The sequence below is a fragment of the Ursus americanus genome, chromosome 30 (assembly GCF_024610735.1).
Source record: "Ursus americanus isolate L20-20 chromosome 30, mUrsAme1.1.p, whole genome shotgun sequence".
Lineage (NCBI taxonomy): Eukaryota > Metazoa > Chordata > Mammalia > Carnivora > Ursidae > Ursus > Ursus americanus.
The window spans coordinates 27,687,989-27,700,715 of NC_142156.1; the positions used below are offsets into that span (position 1 = coordinate 27,687,989).

At 50.7% G+C, this 12,727-nt stretch overlaps 1 protein-coding gene across 2 annotated transcripts in view; it reads left to right on the forward strand.

The window, feature by feature from the left end:
- The first annotated feature begins 3,305 nt into the window (after positions 1–3,305).
- The window catches only part of LDLRAD4 (low density lipoprotein receptor class A domain containing 4), a 417,333-nt gene continuing 407,911 nt past the window's right edge, over positions 3,306–12,727 (forward strand). Inside the window, exon 1 of one of the 2 annotated variants that reach the window (XM_087857498.1) lies at positions 3,306–3,348. The gene's annotated coding sequence lies outside the window, so the exon portion shown is untranslated. Of the gene's footprint in view, positions 3,349–3,437; positions 3,582–12,727 lie in introns of those variants that run through there. The other variant, XM_087857497.1, reaches the window with a different exon arrangement.

The window sequence follows — 12,727 nt, forward strand, 5'->3', positions numbered from 1 at the left end:
GAGGCTGTCTGCAAGGAGGCAGTGGGCAGGGGCCGTTTTCTTTTGGCAGGGGAGGGGCAGGGATAGGAGAGAGATAAGCTTAAGCAGGCTATGCTCAGCATGAAGCCCCATGAGGAGCTGGACCTCACAACCCTGAGATCACGGCGTGAGCCAAAAATCAAGAGTCAGGAGCTTAACCAACTGAGCCACCCAGATGCCCCACGGGTAGGGGATTCTGTTTGTAAAGTGGGACAGTGAGGAGGTATGGTGAAGTGTGGAATTTTCCCTTTTTTGGTAATTGCACCTGGTTGTAAGTAGCCCATTGGTTAGTTAGGGCTTATGGATGCTTTGAGCTGGGGGTCGTCTGATGGACCTGTGTGTATTCAGCCAGGTGGTTGCTGAGGGCCCTTTCTGTATTCCATTGCTCAAGCCTGTTTGCCTAAAAGCAGCCTCTACACTCGTGTTTGCCCTTTCTATTTTTGTCTCTTTAGACGACTGGTCTTCTATGGAGTAAGTATTGTTGGTATATAATCAACACCAGATAAACCGTAGTGGATTTATACTGAGAATTTTTCTCACATCCCACTCCTTGAAACCAATTTCGGCTGATTTTCACCCAATCTGGTGATATTCTACCTCAATATTATTTACTTGTCTATCCCAATAGTAGGCTCCATGCATTCCCCAAATATCTCTCGAGTTCTTAGTGAGGGTCAGGCATCGTTCCGTGTAATGGGAATACACATTCTCCACCGTTTTGAGCAAAACAAAGTCCTGGTCTTCTGAGCTGCAGTGAGGGTCCTTGGAGGGTATGTAATAGATTACTAATGGGCAGGGTAAAGCTGACATATAATTATGTTGAATTTTACAGAGAAACATATACCTAAATGCCTCCAACTCTCCCATTGCCATAATGTGTGTGTGTGTGTAGGGGTATGAGCGGGAACAGCTGAAATGGAAAACAAATATAGGGAGGACCACGTGCAGGGATAGATTCCTTCCATGGCTATTTTCTAGAAACAAAGATAGAGACTTGCAGTTTCTAGTTATGAACTAAAGAAGACAAGGAAGGTCAATGCAAGATTAAGATTCATCATAAATGATAAAATTGAGGTTAAGATTTAAAACTCAGCTCTCCATTTAAAAGGGTTAAGTTATACACAAAGAAATCATGCGGAATTGAAATAGAAAAATAAATTGTTTTGTGGTCTTAGAAAAAAACATTTCCTTCTTCATTGTCCATGGGCAGTTTCTTGTTTAGAAGGAAAAAGTCATTTCTCTTTCTGCCCCAAGAGGGCAAGAACACAGTTTCTCCAACCCCATAGCATCTGAGCTATTTGTGTGGTATGCATCACGCACATGAAATATAAACTAAGTATATGCTTGTCACATTCTGATAGCCGGTATTAAACACTTAGCTCACTGCTCATTTAATAAAAGTTTACCCTAGTAGCCAGATTTGAAGTTGTCTTTGCAGTCTGGGACCTGGGCATTCTCAACTGGTGCCAGGACATGCCTGGACTAGAACAGATGCTATCCACTAAGTTTGCTGGGGCTGAGCTTAACCTAACGGGATTTCAAAGCTACTGTAGGTAGGTGGCAGTATGGTTCAACTCCCCACTTCATATGTAGCCAGTTAGGAATTTTAAACCCATCTCTTTGTGGTCTGGGGACAAGCTACTAAATCTTTTATAGCCTCAACTTTCTCATCTGTGAAATGGGAAAGTATTGACTGCCCCAGTCATTGTGAGTATTAAATAAGACCATCTACTTAGTAGGGGACTTGACACAATAAATGGTAGCTATTATATTACATATGAGGACTGATCAAATTCTACATAGCAATTACCATGATAGTGGAAGACAGCAGAGAGCTCTTTAAAGAAAGCGGATTAAGCCAACATTTCACTAACCAAAATGTTACTGACAAATTATTCATAGGTTTCAAAAGATTCTCTTCTCTGACATTATGGAAGTTGAAAATTAATTAGCTGCACCTCTCACAGATCCTGCCTGAAACCCCAGGTTAGTATATTTTGGCATGTCTGCAGGGGGTTTAATTTGGGCAGCGGGGAATTATCTAATTTTGGCGACTGTAATAAAATTGGGTTAAAATGCCATATGCTAGGGCAGTACCGAAACTCCTTGGCTGTCAATGCTATTACTTCTGGAGGACAAAACGCATATTGTCTGCACTCCGGCAGAGTTCAAGTCGTAAAGGGCCTTCAGAGGAGAGATGTAGGTCCTTCAAGGAGAAAGGGTCGTAACCGGAAGAATCTAGCTGACTTTCCAGTATGGAGCCATTGCCCTTATAAAGGGCAGGGAATCCTTAAGGGGGTAACCACATGGGGTCAGAAAGAGCCGGGTGGGTCTTGCTCCGGAAGGATTCATCTGTTCCACTACGTGTTCTGCAGCCCTACTGTGTGTCTCGGGACTGGTGCTGCCCATTGGGCGCACGCAGTCCGCGAGGTAACGGGCGCACGGAATAAGTCGGCCTCCTCTCCCGAGATCGTCCTTAGCCAGCCGGGGCAAGCCGGCTCCTCCAGGCGCGCCAGCCAGCCCTCTGTCGGCACTTGGAGTTCCCTGTCCGGCCGGCGGTGGGCGCGCGCCCCACGAGGCCCGAGCCGGCTGCCGTGTGCTGAGCCGGCCGGCCCCACCGAGCATTGGGGTCCCGCGGCCTCGGCGCCCACACGCCCCCAGCTCCGTGCAAGCAGCCCGCAGAGGTTGGTGCGGCTCGCGCACTCGGGGTCGAGCCCGGCCCACCCGCCGGCAGCACTGCGGTCCCCACCGCCCCCGCGGCCAGGCCGCACGCCGGGTCCCCGCCGCGGAGGGGGATGGGGAGGGAGGAGAGCCTGGAGGAGTTGGAGACAGACACAGCCTCGGCGAGCATAGTTACGGCTGGAGACAGACGGCGGCGGGAGGCGGAACACTCCCCCCCTCCGGCGACGGGAGGCGGGACACCTCCCTCGGCGGCTGCAGCACCGTCTCCCTCCTCCCCCCCTCCCGAAGGCTGCGGGTCGGGCCCGGCGGGACAGGCAGGCGAGTGCGGCTGGCCCTGCCCGCCCCGCGCGCCGCCGCGGCCGGCCGGGGATCCCCTGCGAGCCGGGGAGGAGCCGCCGCCGCCAGACAGGCTGCGAGTCTCTGGGAAAGTGAAAGGGGGGCGGGGAGCGCGGGGGAGGCCCGGGGGTAAGGTCCCCGGCTCTTAAAGAGACCCGGCGCACCGCGCCGCGCTCCCCGCCGACCCGCTGCGCGCCCCCCGCCGCGGCGGCCCCGCATCCCGCGCCCCTCCCCCGCGGCCAGCAGGGCCGGTGGCCCGGCGGGCCGCACTGCGGGCGGTCCCCCGCCTCCGCTCCGGAGGGACGGCCGCAGGTGAGTGCAGACCCGAGGTGGCTGTTGTGGTCTCGGCGTCTGGCCCAAGTTCAGCGCAGCGCTGGGGCGGGGGTGGGGTGGGGTGGGGAGGGCAGGGGGCGGAGGACGCGGGGACAGGACGCTCCGGGAACGGGACGTCCGCGAGCCTGCGCCGTCGGCGGGGGCCGGAGGGAGCTGCCCAGCCCTAGGAGTCCTCCCCAGACCGGCGAGTTCCCCGGAGACGAGTTCTCGAGGTCTGAGGCAGTGTAGCCCGTGGGCACGGCGGCGTCCTGGGGCGCTAGCCCGGCGCGGGTGTGGGGAGGGCGACCCGGCACTCCCGAACCGAGGCTCCGCCGCCTCTGCCTGTGTGCTCTGCTGGAGGAACATTGCCGACCTATTTCTCGGTGCCCGGCGTGGGGTGTCCTGCGGTTGCAGGACTTAATTCTGCACCGCCGGGAGGCCGGGGTAAGCGCCGAGGTAACTGCCCAAACTGAGGTCTCGGTTCCCTTGGGCCTGTCAGCGAACGACTGCAGGCGGGTGGGGGGGCACTGGAGGTCAGCGGGAAGCGGGAAGATTGTTGCAGGACCTTGCTGGGGAGTTCGCGGGAAGGAAAAGGGGCGGGAGCTGGCCGTACCCTGAACCCTGCATCCCGCTGCTGGACAGCCCGCGGCTCCGCACCCCCGCACCCCGCATCTCGCGCCCCGCGTCCCTCGGGCCCTCCTCACCCGGCGTCTGCCCGGGTCCCCCAGCGCGCGTTGACGTCGGTCGCGGGGCCGCCCGGAGCTCCCGGCATTGGCTGGGAAGTCGATTGTCTCGGGAGGCTGCTATTATACTTAGGCTGGGTCTCTGAGCCCCGGAGGAAGCAGGCGTGTGTTGAATTTCTCTTTGACCCTCACGGTGGAATAAACAGGAAACGACGAGCACCCAGCCCGGGCTCAGCACTTGCCTTTGTTGTGGGATCCGCTTTGCACAGTGGCGAGGAGGCTTGCCTGGGACCCCTGCCGGGTGCACCGCCTGGGGTGGCGTTGGGGGCGCGCCCTGTAAGTACGCGGCTGGAAGACAGTGGGCTCGGTTCAGGTTAATTCGCTGTGGTGGCGGAGAGGGCATTTGCTTGTTTCAAAACTTTTTTTCCCCCCCCACTGGAAAAGGAAGAGGCTTCCCGTTGAGGCAGAGATTTTCAGGAGGACGAAACGGACGCGTGGTGGGTGGGTGTCACCTGGAGAAGGCGCGTCAGTCAGTGCCCTGGTTCCCGGTTTAGCTGGCGGGGCACCGTGTCGCCGGTCAGAACAGCGAGGAACTCTTGAAAGCAAGCAGGGCTTCTTTGCTCCTCGCCGGGCACGGGAATGATTGCTGAGTGGCGTTGGCCACATAAACTAGCTTAATTTTTGTTTTCCCCGAAGACCCTTTTTTAATTAGCTAGAATTGGATACTTTTGATTTGCTTTTCTCTTTCTCTGTGTCCCCTCTAGTACCTTCTCTTTCTTTGAAATTACTTTGGCAGCTTCTTATCCCCAGGTCCCACTTACGGTTTAGTGCTGCTTTCTACAATGTTATAGAAGTATTGTGACAAATATTCATTGACGACCTACTATGTGCTAGGCATTGTAGGCTGTGGGGTGAGATAAGCTGTTACAGGATGTTGATTCCGAGAGCTACTATAAGTAAGTTTCTTGCAGTAGAGGTGGGCCGAGATGGTCAGCAGCCTTGGTCCTTAAAAATATATGGGTCCTGTTGGCTGGCATGGAGGTTGGTGCCTTCCCTCATGGCTAGTACTAGGAAACTTCCCTTTAAAATGGGAAGTTGTTTCCAGTTTGTTTGGCTAGCCAAGAAAGATACTCTCCCATTTCTATCTCCCCTGGATCCTCTGGACTGAGCTTGGAATGAAATGTTCTGTAGAGTCTGCTCTGAAAAACGCCATTGCATCAAGCCATGTTCTGCATTTCGTATGTGACTATTTAGTCCTTCCTAGTATTTATATTGAATTTACTGTCATCTGTACATCTGTCTTTGTACTCTGCACAATTCTCTTGCAACAGATTCTTTATGTTCAGTATGGGATCATAATGTCAAGTTTGAGTCATTACATAGACAAATGAGTGGATCTGAATATTGCCCGTCCCATGCACATTTATTGAATTATAATATTTGGTTTCCTATCAACCCTTGAATGTTATTTGATGGCCCTTGCAAAGCAGTGCTTTTTAAAACATGGGTAAATTCCTCATGATCTTTGAAAGCTTAATTCTTTTAAGAGCTTCACTTTGCTATTGACATTGAACACGCTGTTAGGAACCAGGGCTAGGACGGTAAATGCTGGTTGGGATTTGCTTTAGGAATCAGGGCTAGGACGGTAAATGCTGGTTGGGATTTGCTTTAGGAATCAGGGCTAGGACGGTAAATGCTGGTTGGGATTTGCTTTAGGAACCAGGGCTAGGACGGTAAATGCTGGTTGGGATTTGCTGTAATGGAATCAGGGCTAGGACGGTAAATGCTGGTTGGGATTTGCTGTTAGGAACCAGGGCTAGGACGGTAAATGCTGGTTGGGATTTGCTGTTAGGAACCAGGGCTAGGATGGTAAATGCTGGTTGGGATTTGCTTTAGGAATCAGGGCTAGGACGGTAAATGCTGGTTGGGATTTGCTTTAGGAATCAGGGCTAGGACGGTAAATGCTGGTTGGGATTTGCTGTTAGGAACCAGGGCTAGGACGGTAAATGCTGGTTGGGATTTGCTTTAGGAACCAGGGCTAGGACGGTAAATGCTGGTTGGGATTTGCTTTAGGAACCAGGGCTAGGACGGTAAATGCTGGTTGGGATTTGCTTTAGGAACCAGGGCTAGGACGGTAAATGCTGGTTGGGATTTGCTTTAGGAATCAGGGCTAGGACGGTAAATGCTGGTTGGGATTTGCTGTAATGGAATCAGGGCTAGGACGGTAAATGCTGGTTGGGATTTGCTGTAATGGAATCAGGGCTAGGACGGTAAATGCTGGTTGGGATTTGCTTTAGGAATCAGGGCTAGGACGGTAAATGCTGGTTGGGATTTGCTTTAGGAACCAGGGCTAGGACGGTAAATGCTGGTTGGGATTTGCTTTAGGAACCAGGGCTAGGACGGTAAATGCTGGTTGGGATTTGCTTTAGGAACCAGGGCTAGGACGGTAAATGCTGGTTGGGATTTGCTTTAGGAACCAGGGCTAGGACGGTAAATGCTGGTTGGGATTTGCTTTAGGAACCAGGGCTAGGACGGTAAATGCTGGTTGGGATTTGCTTTAGGAATCAGGGCTAGGACGGTAAATGCTGGTTGGGATTTGCTGTAATGGAACCAGGGCTAGGACGGTAAATGCTGGTTGGGATTTGCTGTAATGGAATCAGGGCTAGGACGGTAAATGCTGGTTGGGATTTGCTGTTAGGAACCAGGGCTAGGACGGTAAATGCTGGTTGGGATTTGCTTTAGGAATCAGGGCTAGGACGGTAAATGCTGGTTGGGATTTGCTGTTAGGAACCAGGGCTAGGACGGTAAATGCTGGTTGGGATTTGCTTTAGGAATCAGGGCTAGGACGGTAAATGCTGGTTGGGATTTGCTTTAGGAATCAGGGCTAGGACGGTAAATGCTGGTTGGGATTTGCTGTTAGGAACCAGGGCTAGGACGGTAAATGCTGGTTGGGATTTGCTTTAGGAACCAGGGCTAGGACGGTAAATGCTGGTTGGGATTTGCTTTAGGAACCAGGGCTAGGACGGTAAATGCTGGTTGGGATTTGCTGTAATGGAATCAGGGCTAGGACGGTAAATGCTGGTTGGGATTTGCTGTAATGGAATCAGGGCTAGGACGGTAAATGCTGGTTGGGATTTGCTTTAGGAATCAGGGCTAGGACGGTAAATGCTGGTTGGGATTTGCTGTTAGGAACCAGGGCTAGGACGGTAAATGCTGGTTGGGATTTGCTGTTAGGAACCAGGGCTAGGACGGTAAATGCTGGTTGGGATTTGCTTTAGGAACCAGGGCTAGGACGGTAAATGCTGGTTGGGATTTGCTTTAGGAACCAGGGCTAGGACGGTAAATGCTGGTTGGGATTTGCTTTAGGAACCAGGGCTAGGACGGTAAATGCTGGTTGGGATTTGCTTTAGGAATCAGGGCTAGGACGGTAAATGCTGGTTGGGATTTGCTGTAATGGAACCAGGGCTAGGACGGTAAATGCTGGTTGGGATTTGCTGTAATGGAATCAGGGCTAGGACGGTAAATGCTGGTTGGGATTTGCTTTAGGAATCAGGGCTAGGACGGTAAATGCTGGTTGGGATTTGCTGTAATGGAATCAGGGCTAGGACGGTAAATGCTGGTTGGGATTTGCTGTAATGGAACCAGGGCTAGGACGGTAAATGCTGGTTGGGATTTGCTGTAATGGAACCAGGGCTAGGACGGTAAATGCTGGTTGGGATTTGCTGTAATGGAACCAGGGCTAGGACGGTAAATGCTGGTTGGGATTTGCTGTAATGGAACCAGGGCTAGGACGGTAAATGCTGGTTGGGATTTGCTGTAATGGAACCAGGGCTAGGACGGTAAATGCTGGTTGGGATTTGCTGTAATGGAACCAGGGCTAGGACGGTAAATGCTGGTTGGGATTTGCTGTAATGGAACCAGGGCTAGGACGGTAAATGCTGGTTGGGATTTGCTGTAATGGAACCAGGGCTAGGACGGTAAATGCTGGTTGGGATTTGCTGTAATGGAACCAGGGCTAGGACGGTAAATGCTGGTTGGGATTTGCTGTAATGGAACCAGGGCTAGGACGGTAAATGCTGGTTGGGATTTGCTGTAATGGAATCAGGGCTAGGACGGTAAATGCTGGTTGGGATTTGCTGTAATGGAACCAGGGCTAGGACGGTAAATGCTGGTTGGGATTTGCTGTAATGGAACCAGGGCTAGGACGGTAAATGCTGGTTGGGATTTGCTGTAATGGAACCAGGGCTAGGACGGTAAATGCTGGTTGGGATTTGCTGTAATGGAACCAGGGCTAGGACGGTAAATGCTGGTTGGGATTTGCTGTAATGGAACCAGGGCTAGGACGGTAAATGCTGGTTGGGATTTGCTGTAATGGAACCAGGGCTAGGACGGTAAATGCTGGTTGGGATTTGCTGTAATGGAACCAGGGCTAGGACGGTAAATGCTGGTTGGGATTTGCTGTAATGGAATCAGGGCTAGGACGGTAAATGCTGGTTGGGATTTGCTGTAATGGAACCAGGGCTAGGACGGTAAATGCTGGTTGGGATTTGCTGTAATGGAACCAGGGCTAGGACGGTAAATGCTGGTTGGGATTTGCTGTAATGGAACCAGGGCTAGGACGGTAAATGCTGGTTGGGATTTGCTGTAATGGAACCAGGGCTAGGACGGTAAATGCTGGTTGGGATTTGCTGTAATGGAACCAGGGCTAGGACGGTAAATGCTGGTTGGGATTTGCTGTAATGGAACCAGGGCTAGGACGGTAAATGCTGGTTGGGATTTGCTGTAATGGAATCAGGGCTAGGACGGTAAATGCTGGTTGGGATTTGCTGTAATGGAACCAGGGCTAGGACGGTAAATGCTGGTTGGGATTTGCTGTAATGGAACCAGGGCTAGGACGGTAAATGCTGGTTGGGATTTGCTGTAATGGAACCAGGGCTAGGACGGTAAATGCTGGTTGGGATTTGCTGTAATGGAATCAGGGCTAGGACGGTAAATGCTGGTTGGGATTTGCTGTAATGGAACCAGGGCTAGGACGGTAAATGCTGGTTGGGATTTGCTGTAATGGAACCAGGGCTAGGACGGTAAATGCTGGTTGGGATTTGCTGTAATGGAATCAGGGCTAGGACGGTAAATGCTGGTTGGGATTTGCTGTAATGGAATCAGGGCTAGGACGGTAAATGCTGGTTGGGATTTGCTGTAATGGAACCAGGGCTAGGACGGTAAATGCTGGTTGGGATTTGCTGTAATGGAACCAGGGCTAGGACGGTAAATGCTGGTTGGGATTTGCTGTAATGGAACCAGGGCTAGGACGGTAAATGCTGGTTGGGATTTGCTGTAATGGAACCAGGGCTAGGACGGTAAATGCTGGTTGGGATTTGCTGTAATGGAATCAGGGCTAGGACGGTAAATGCTGGTTGGGATTTGCTGTAATGGAACCAGGGCTAGGACGGTAAATGCTGGTTGGGATTTGCTGTAATGGAACCAGGGCTAGGACGGTAAATGCTGGTTGGGATTTGCTGTAATGGAACCAGGGCTAGGACGGTAAATGCTGGTTGGGATTTGCTGTAATGGAATCAGCAGCTACCTTCCTCCCTTTTAATTTCTTAACATTCTTCTGTTGCCCTTGGAAGAGTTTGCCGTCATTGGCCATGGTTCTAGTTCATGCAGATTTATAGTTACTCTGGAGAAGACTTTTCCCACAGGTTTTAGGACTGTCTCTTGAATCCTCTTGGGGGCTTGGTGTGCATGACCACAGTCCTGCAGAGGAATCCAGCCGGTGCCACCTGCTTATTAAGGGATTTTGTGCCAATTTGTTGGCACATAATATGAGAATCAAAGGCCCCCCCCCCGCCTCTCCTCGCCCCCTGCCATAGTGTATACATACATAGACAAATATTCCCCCCCCCCCCAATTGCTGACAGTGTTCTAAGAATAGTTTTCTTGCCTGGCACGCTGAGAGCAAGGACCGGTCTGCAGAGGTGTTTACAGTTTGGGACTGTGCTGTAGTCTTGATTGACTTAGCAGCCTGGCAGAGGAGGCTTGTAGCTCATGGTCCGCTGTCTGCTTTTCATCTGGGCTGCTGGAGGGGCAATTCCCAGCTGGACAGGGCATCATAGAAGCTGAGAATGACTTTTGCTCAATGAGGGTAGTTCCTGTCCTCATGTCAAGCAGAGACTCTTAAGCTCTGTCTGGATCCTTTTGCTCTCACCTAGCTATCAGTCACCCCCTGGTCTAGGCTGGAGAGGATTGCTCTGTGTCATCTGTAAAACCCAAGGACTCTCAGGGCTGGGGCAGGGACACTTGCTGTTGTGACACTTGCTAGTCAAATCTTTCTGGTAGTCCTTGCCATATTTCTTCTCATGTTTAATCATCTGGGCTCATGGAATTTCTATGATGTGTCTGTCCTTTTGGGTGAGAGTTAGTAGAGAAGAAAGAAAACTCAAGGAGCAATAGCTATAAAGAGATTATTCCATATTAACCTGGAAGGTTTTTAGAAATGTTAAACATACTTGATGTGGACACATGGCTGTTAAATGTAAACAGTAGCAAAACTGCCATGTAGCCCCATCTTGCCCTTTTGTCCCTTCTTCCTACTCCCTTCCTCCCTCTAGTCCATCAGTCCCTCCCTCCCTCCCTGCCTCCTTTCCTCCCTGCCTCCTTCTTCCCTTCCTTCTTTCTTCCCTCCTTCCCTTCCTTCCTTCCTTCCTTCCTCCCTCCCTCTCTCCCTCCCTCCCTTTCTTCCTATCTCAGAAAAGTCTTCTGGAAGCTGTTATTTTCTGGTGTCAGAGTGACTTTCTGCCTACATGGGATTCTTTGGTCTAGAATTACACCTTGACCTATATTATGGGTGTGCATGGAACGTGACTCTTAAGTTTTAAAATAGGAATGTAAAGTTTCTGCCTACTATTTGAAAATTTAGGCCACAAGACCTGCCACTTTTTTAGGGAAATTTTGTGTGTGTGTGTGGCGGTCTTCGTTTCACTGTTAGGCAACTAAAGCGAGCAGCCCTAAGCACCTGTACTATTACTTGCTGCAGAAATATTATATTCCTATTCCCAGTTACTGTTGTTTTTTCCTCTATCATAGGAGGGATTGAAAATAGTGTTTGTGTTGTCTCATATCCATGTGATTTAAGTATGGATTGTTTTTCTTTGAATTTCCACGAAAAATGGCACTTTGGCCTTTTAAGCTGTTTTTGTGAGGACTTTTCTTTCCACCAGGCTTGTTTTTCAGATAGGTCTTGGAAATTACGAAGAACATAGTTATAATTTCTCTCTTGATTGGCAGCTGAGAGCTTTCCCGAACAAAAATAAGGCTACACTGTGCCAAATGGTTGACTTTTCTAGAATAAAAACTCTAAAGGGTATGCAGAAAGTCCTCTGGTTAATATATTGGCATTCCCAGAACCCACTAAAACTCCGGCAGCCTGCCAGCCACCACTTAATGAGGATGCAGAATGTCTGGCTCGAATCCCCATGAGCAGAAGGGGGTGGGGAGCTGATGTCCACACCCTTTATTAATTTTTAATGACTGTACTTTTGTTTTGCAGATTTTGCTCTGTACCCCCTCATGACTGACTCCCACCACAGCACCCCTTCCCCCATCCATTTATACTCATTTACTTGGCATTGGGAAAATGTTGAGACTTTCAAGGTTAAGAATCCTGCTGAGGGATCATTTCTGTTTGCATAGGTTCTTTTGTTGTTGCTTTTCTTTCGTTTTCTCCCCTCCCAACCCTTTTTTAGAAGCGGAAGAGAGAAAGGGAACAGAAAGAGAGATGACAACTTTTTTTTTTTATGATGCTTTATTGTCTGCTGGAAGAGAACCATTTACGAAACTTTAAGTTTGTCAGACAGTTTATATGACAGTGCAAGTTGGTGCTTGCCAAGCTCCAGACAGATTGCTAATGTTACATGACAGGGATAAATAAATTACCGCTGTCTGCAACACGCTTGCACTGCAGACGCACCCTGCAGCCGGCGGCCGGGCGCTGAGCACCCAGGGAGCCTGTTGGATGTGCAGCTGGGAGGAAGGCCTCTGCCTATTGCCTAGAACTCTGTGACTTGGTTCGGAAATGAAAAGGGTGTGTCTCTCGCTTTTATTTTTGGCAGTGCTGCAGGGCAGCAGAATGCACGTAGCAGCTGTGTGTCCTTCGTTTTGCTGGGCAGCTCTGCCCCCTTGCCCTGCCCTTCCCCTCCCTCTCTCACCCGACCTTCCCCTCACCCGTCTCACATTCTTCCCTATGCACCAGGGGGCCATGGCACCTAGTCCTCCTCCCAGGGACCTGCTGTGGACAAAACGAAACTTTGTTCTTAGCTGCTCAGCCCTTAAGTTTTCTCAAAGCCAAGTTTCAAGCTGTTTACAGTTGCGTTCTTTCTGCAGGTGCAGACATTGAGAACAAATTGTCTGAGATAAGTGTGTGTGTGCTGCCCTGGGAGGGGGCTGGGTGGCACTCCTTGGGCATAATGTACTTTCATCTCTGGCAATTTGGATAGTCAGCTGGCAGAGTGACAGGTGTAATGAACTTAATGGTCTTGCTCTGGTTGTTAGCGGACACACTGCTCATATTACAAAGCCACCTCCCAAGTTGGGCCCCTGCCAAATGACTTGCTCTTCCCTTTGCAGACAAGATTCAGGGCCTAGACTACTCCAGTGACGTTAAGGTCAGGAATTAGGTGGGTGTGAGCCAACATCTG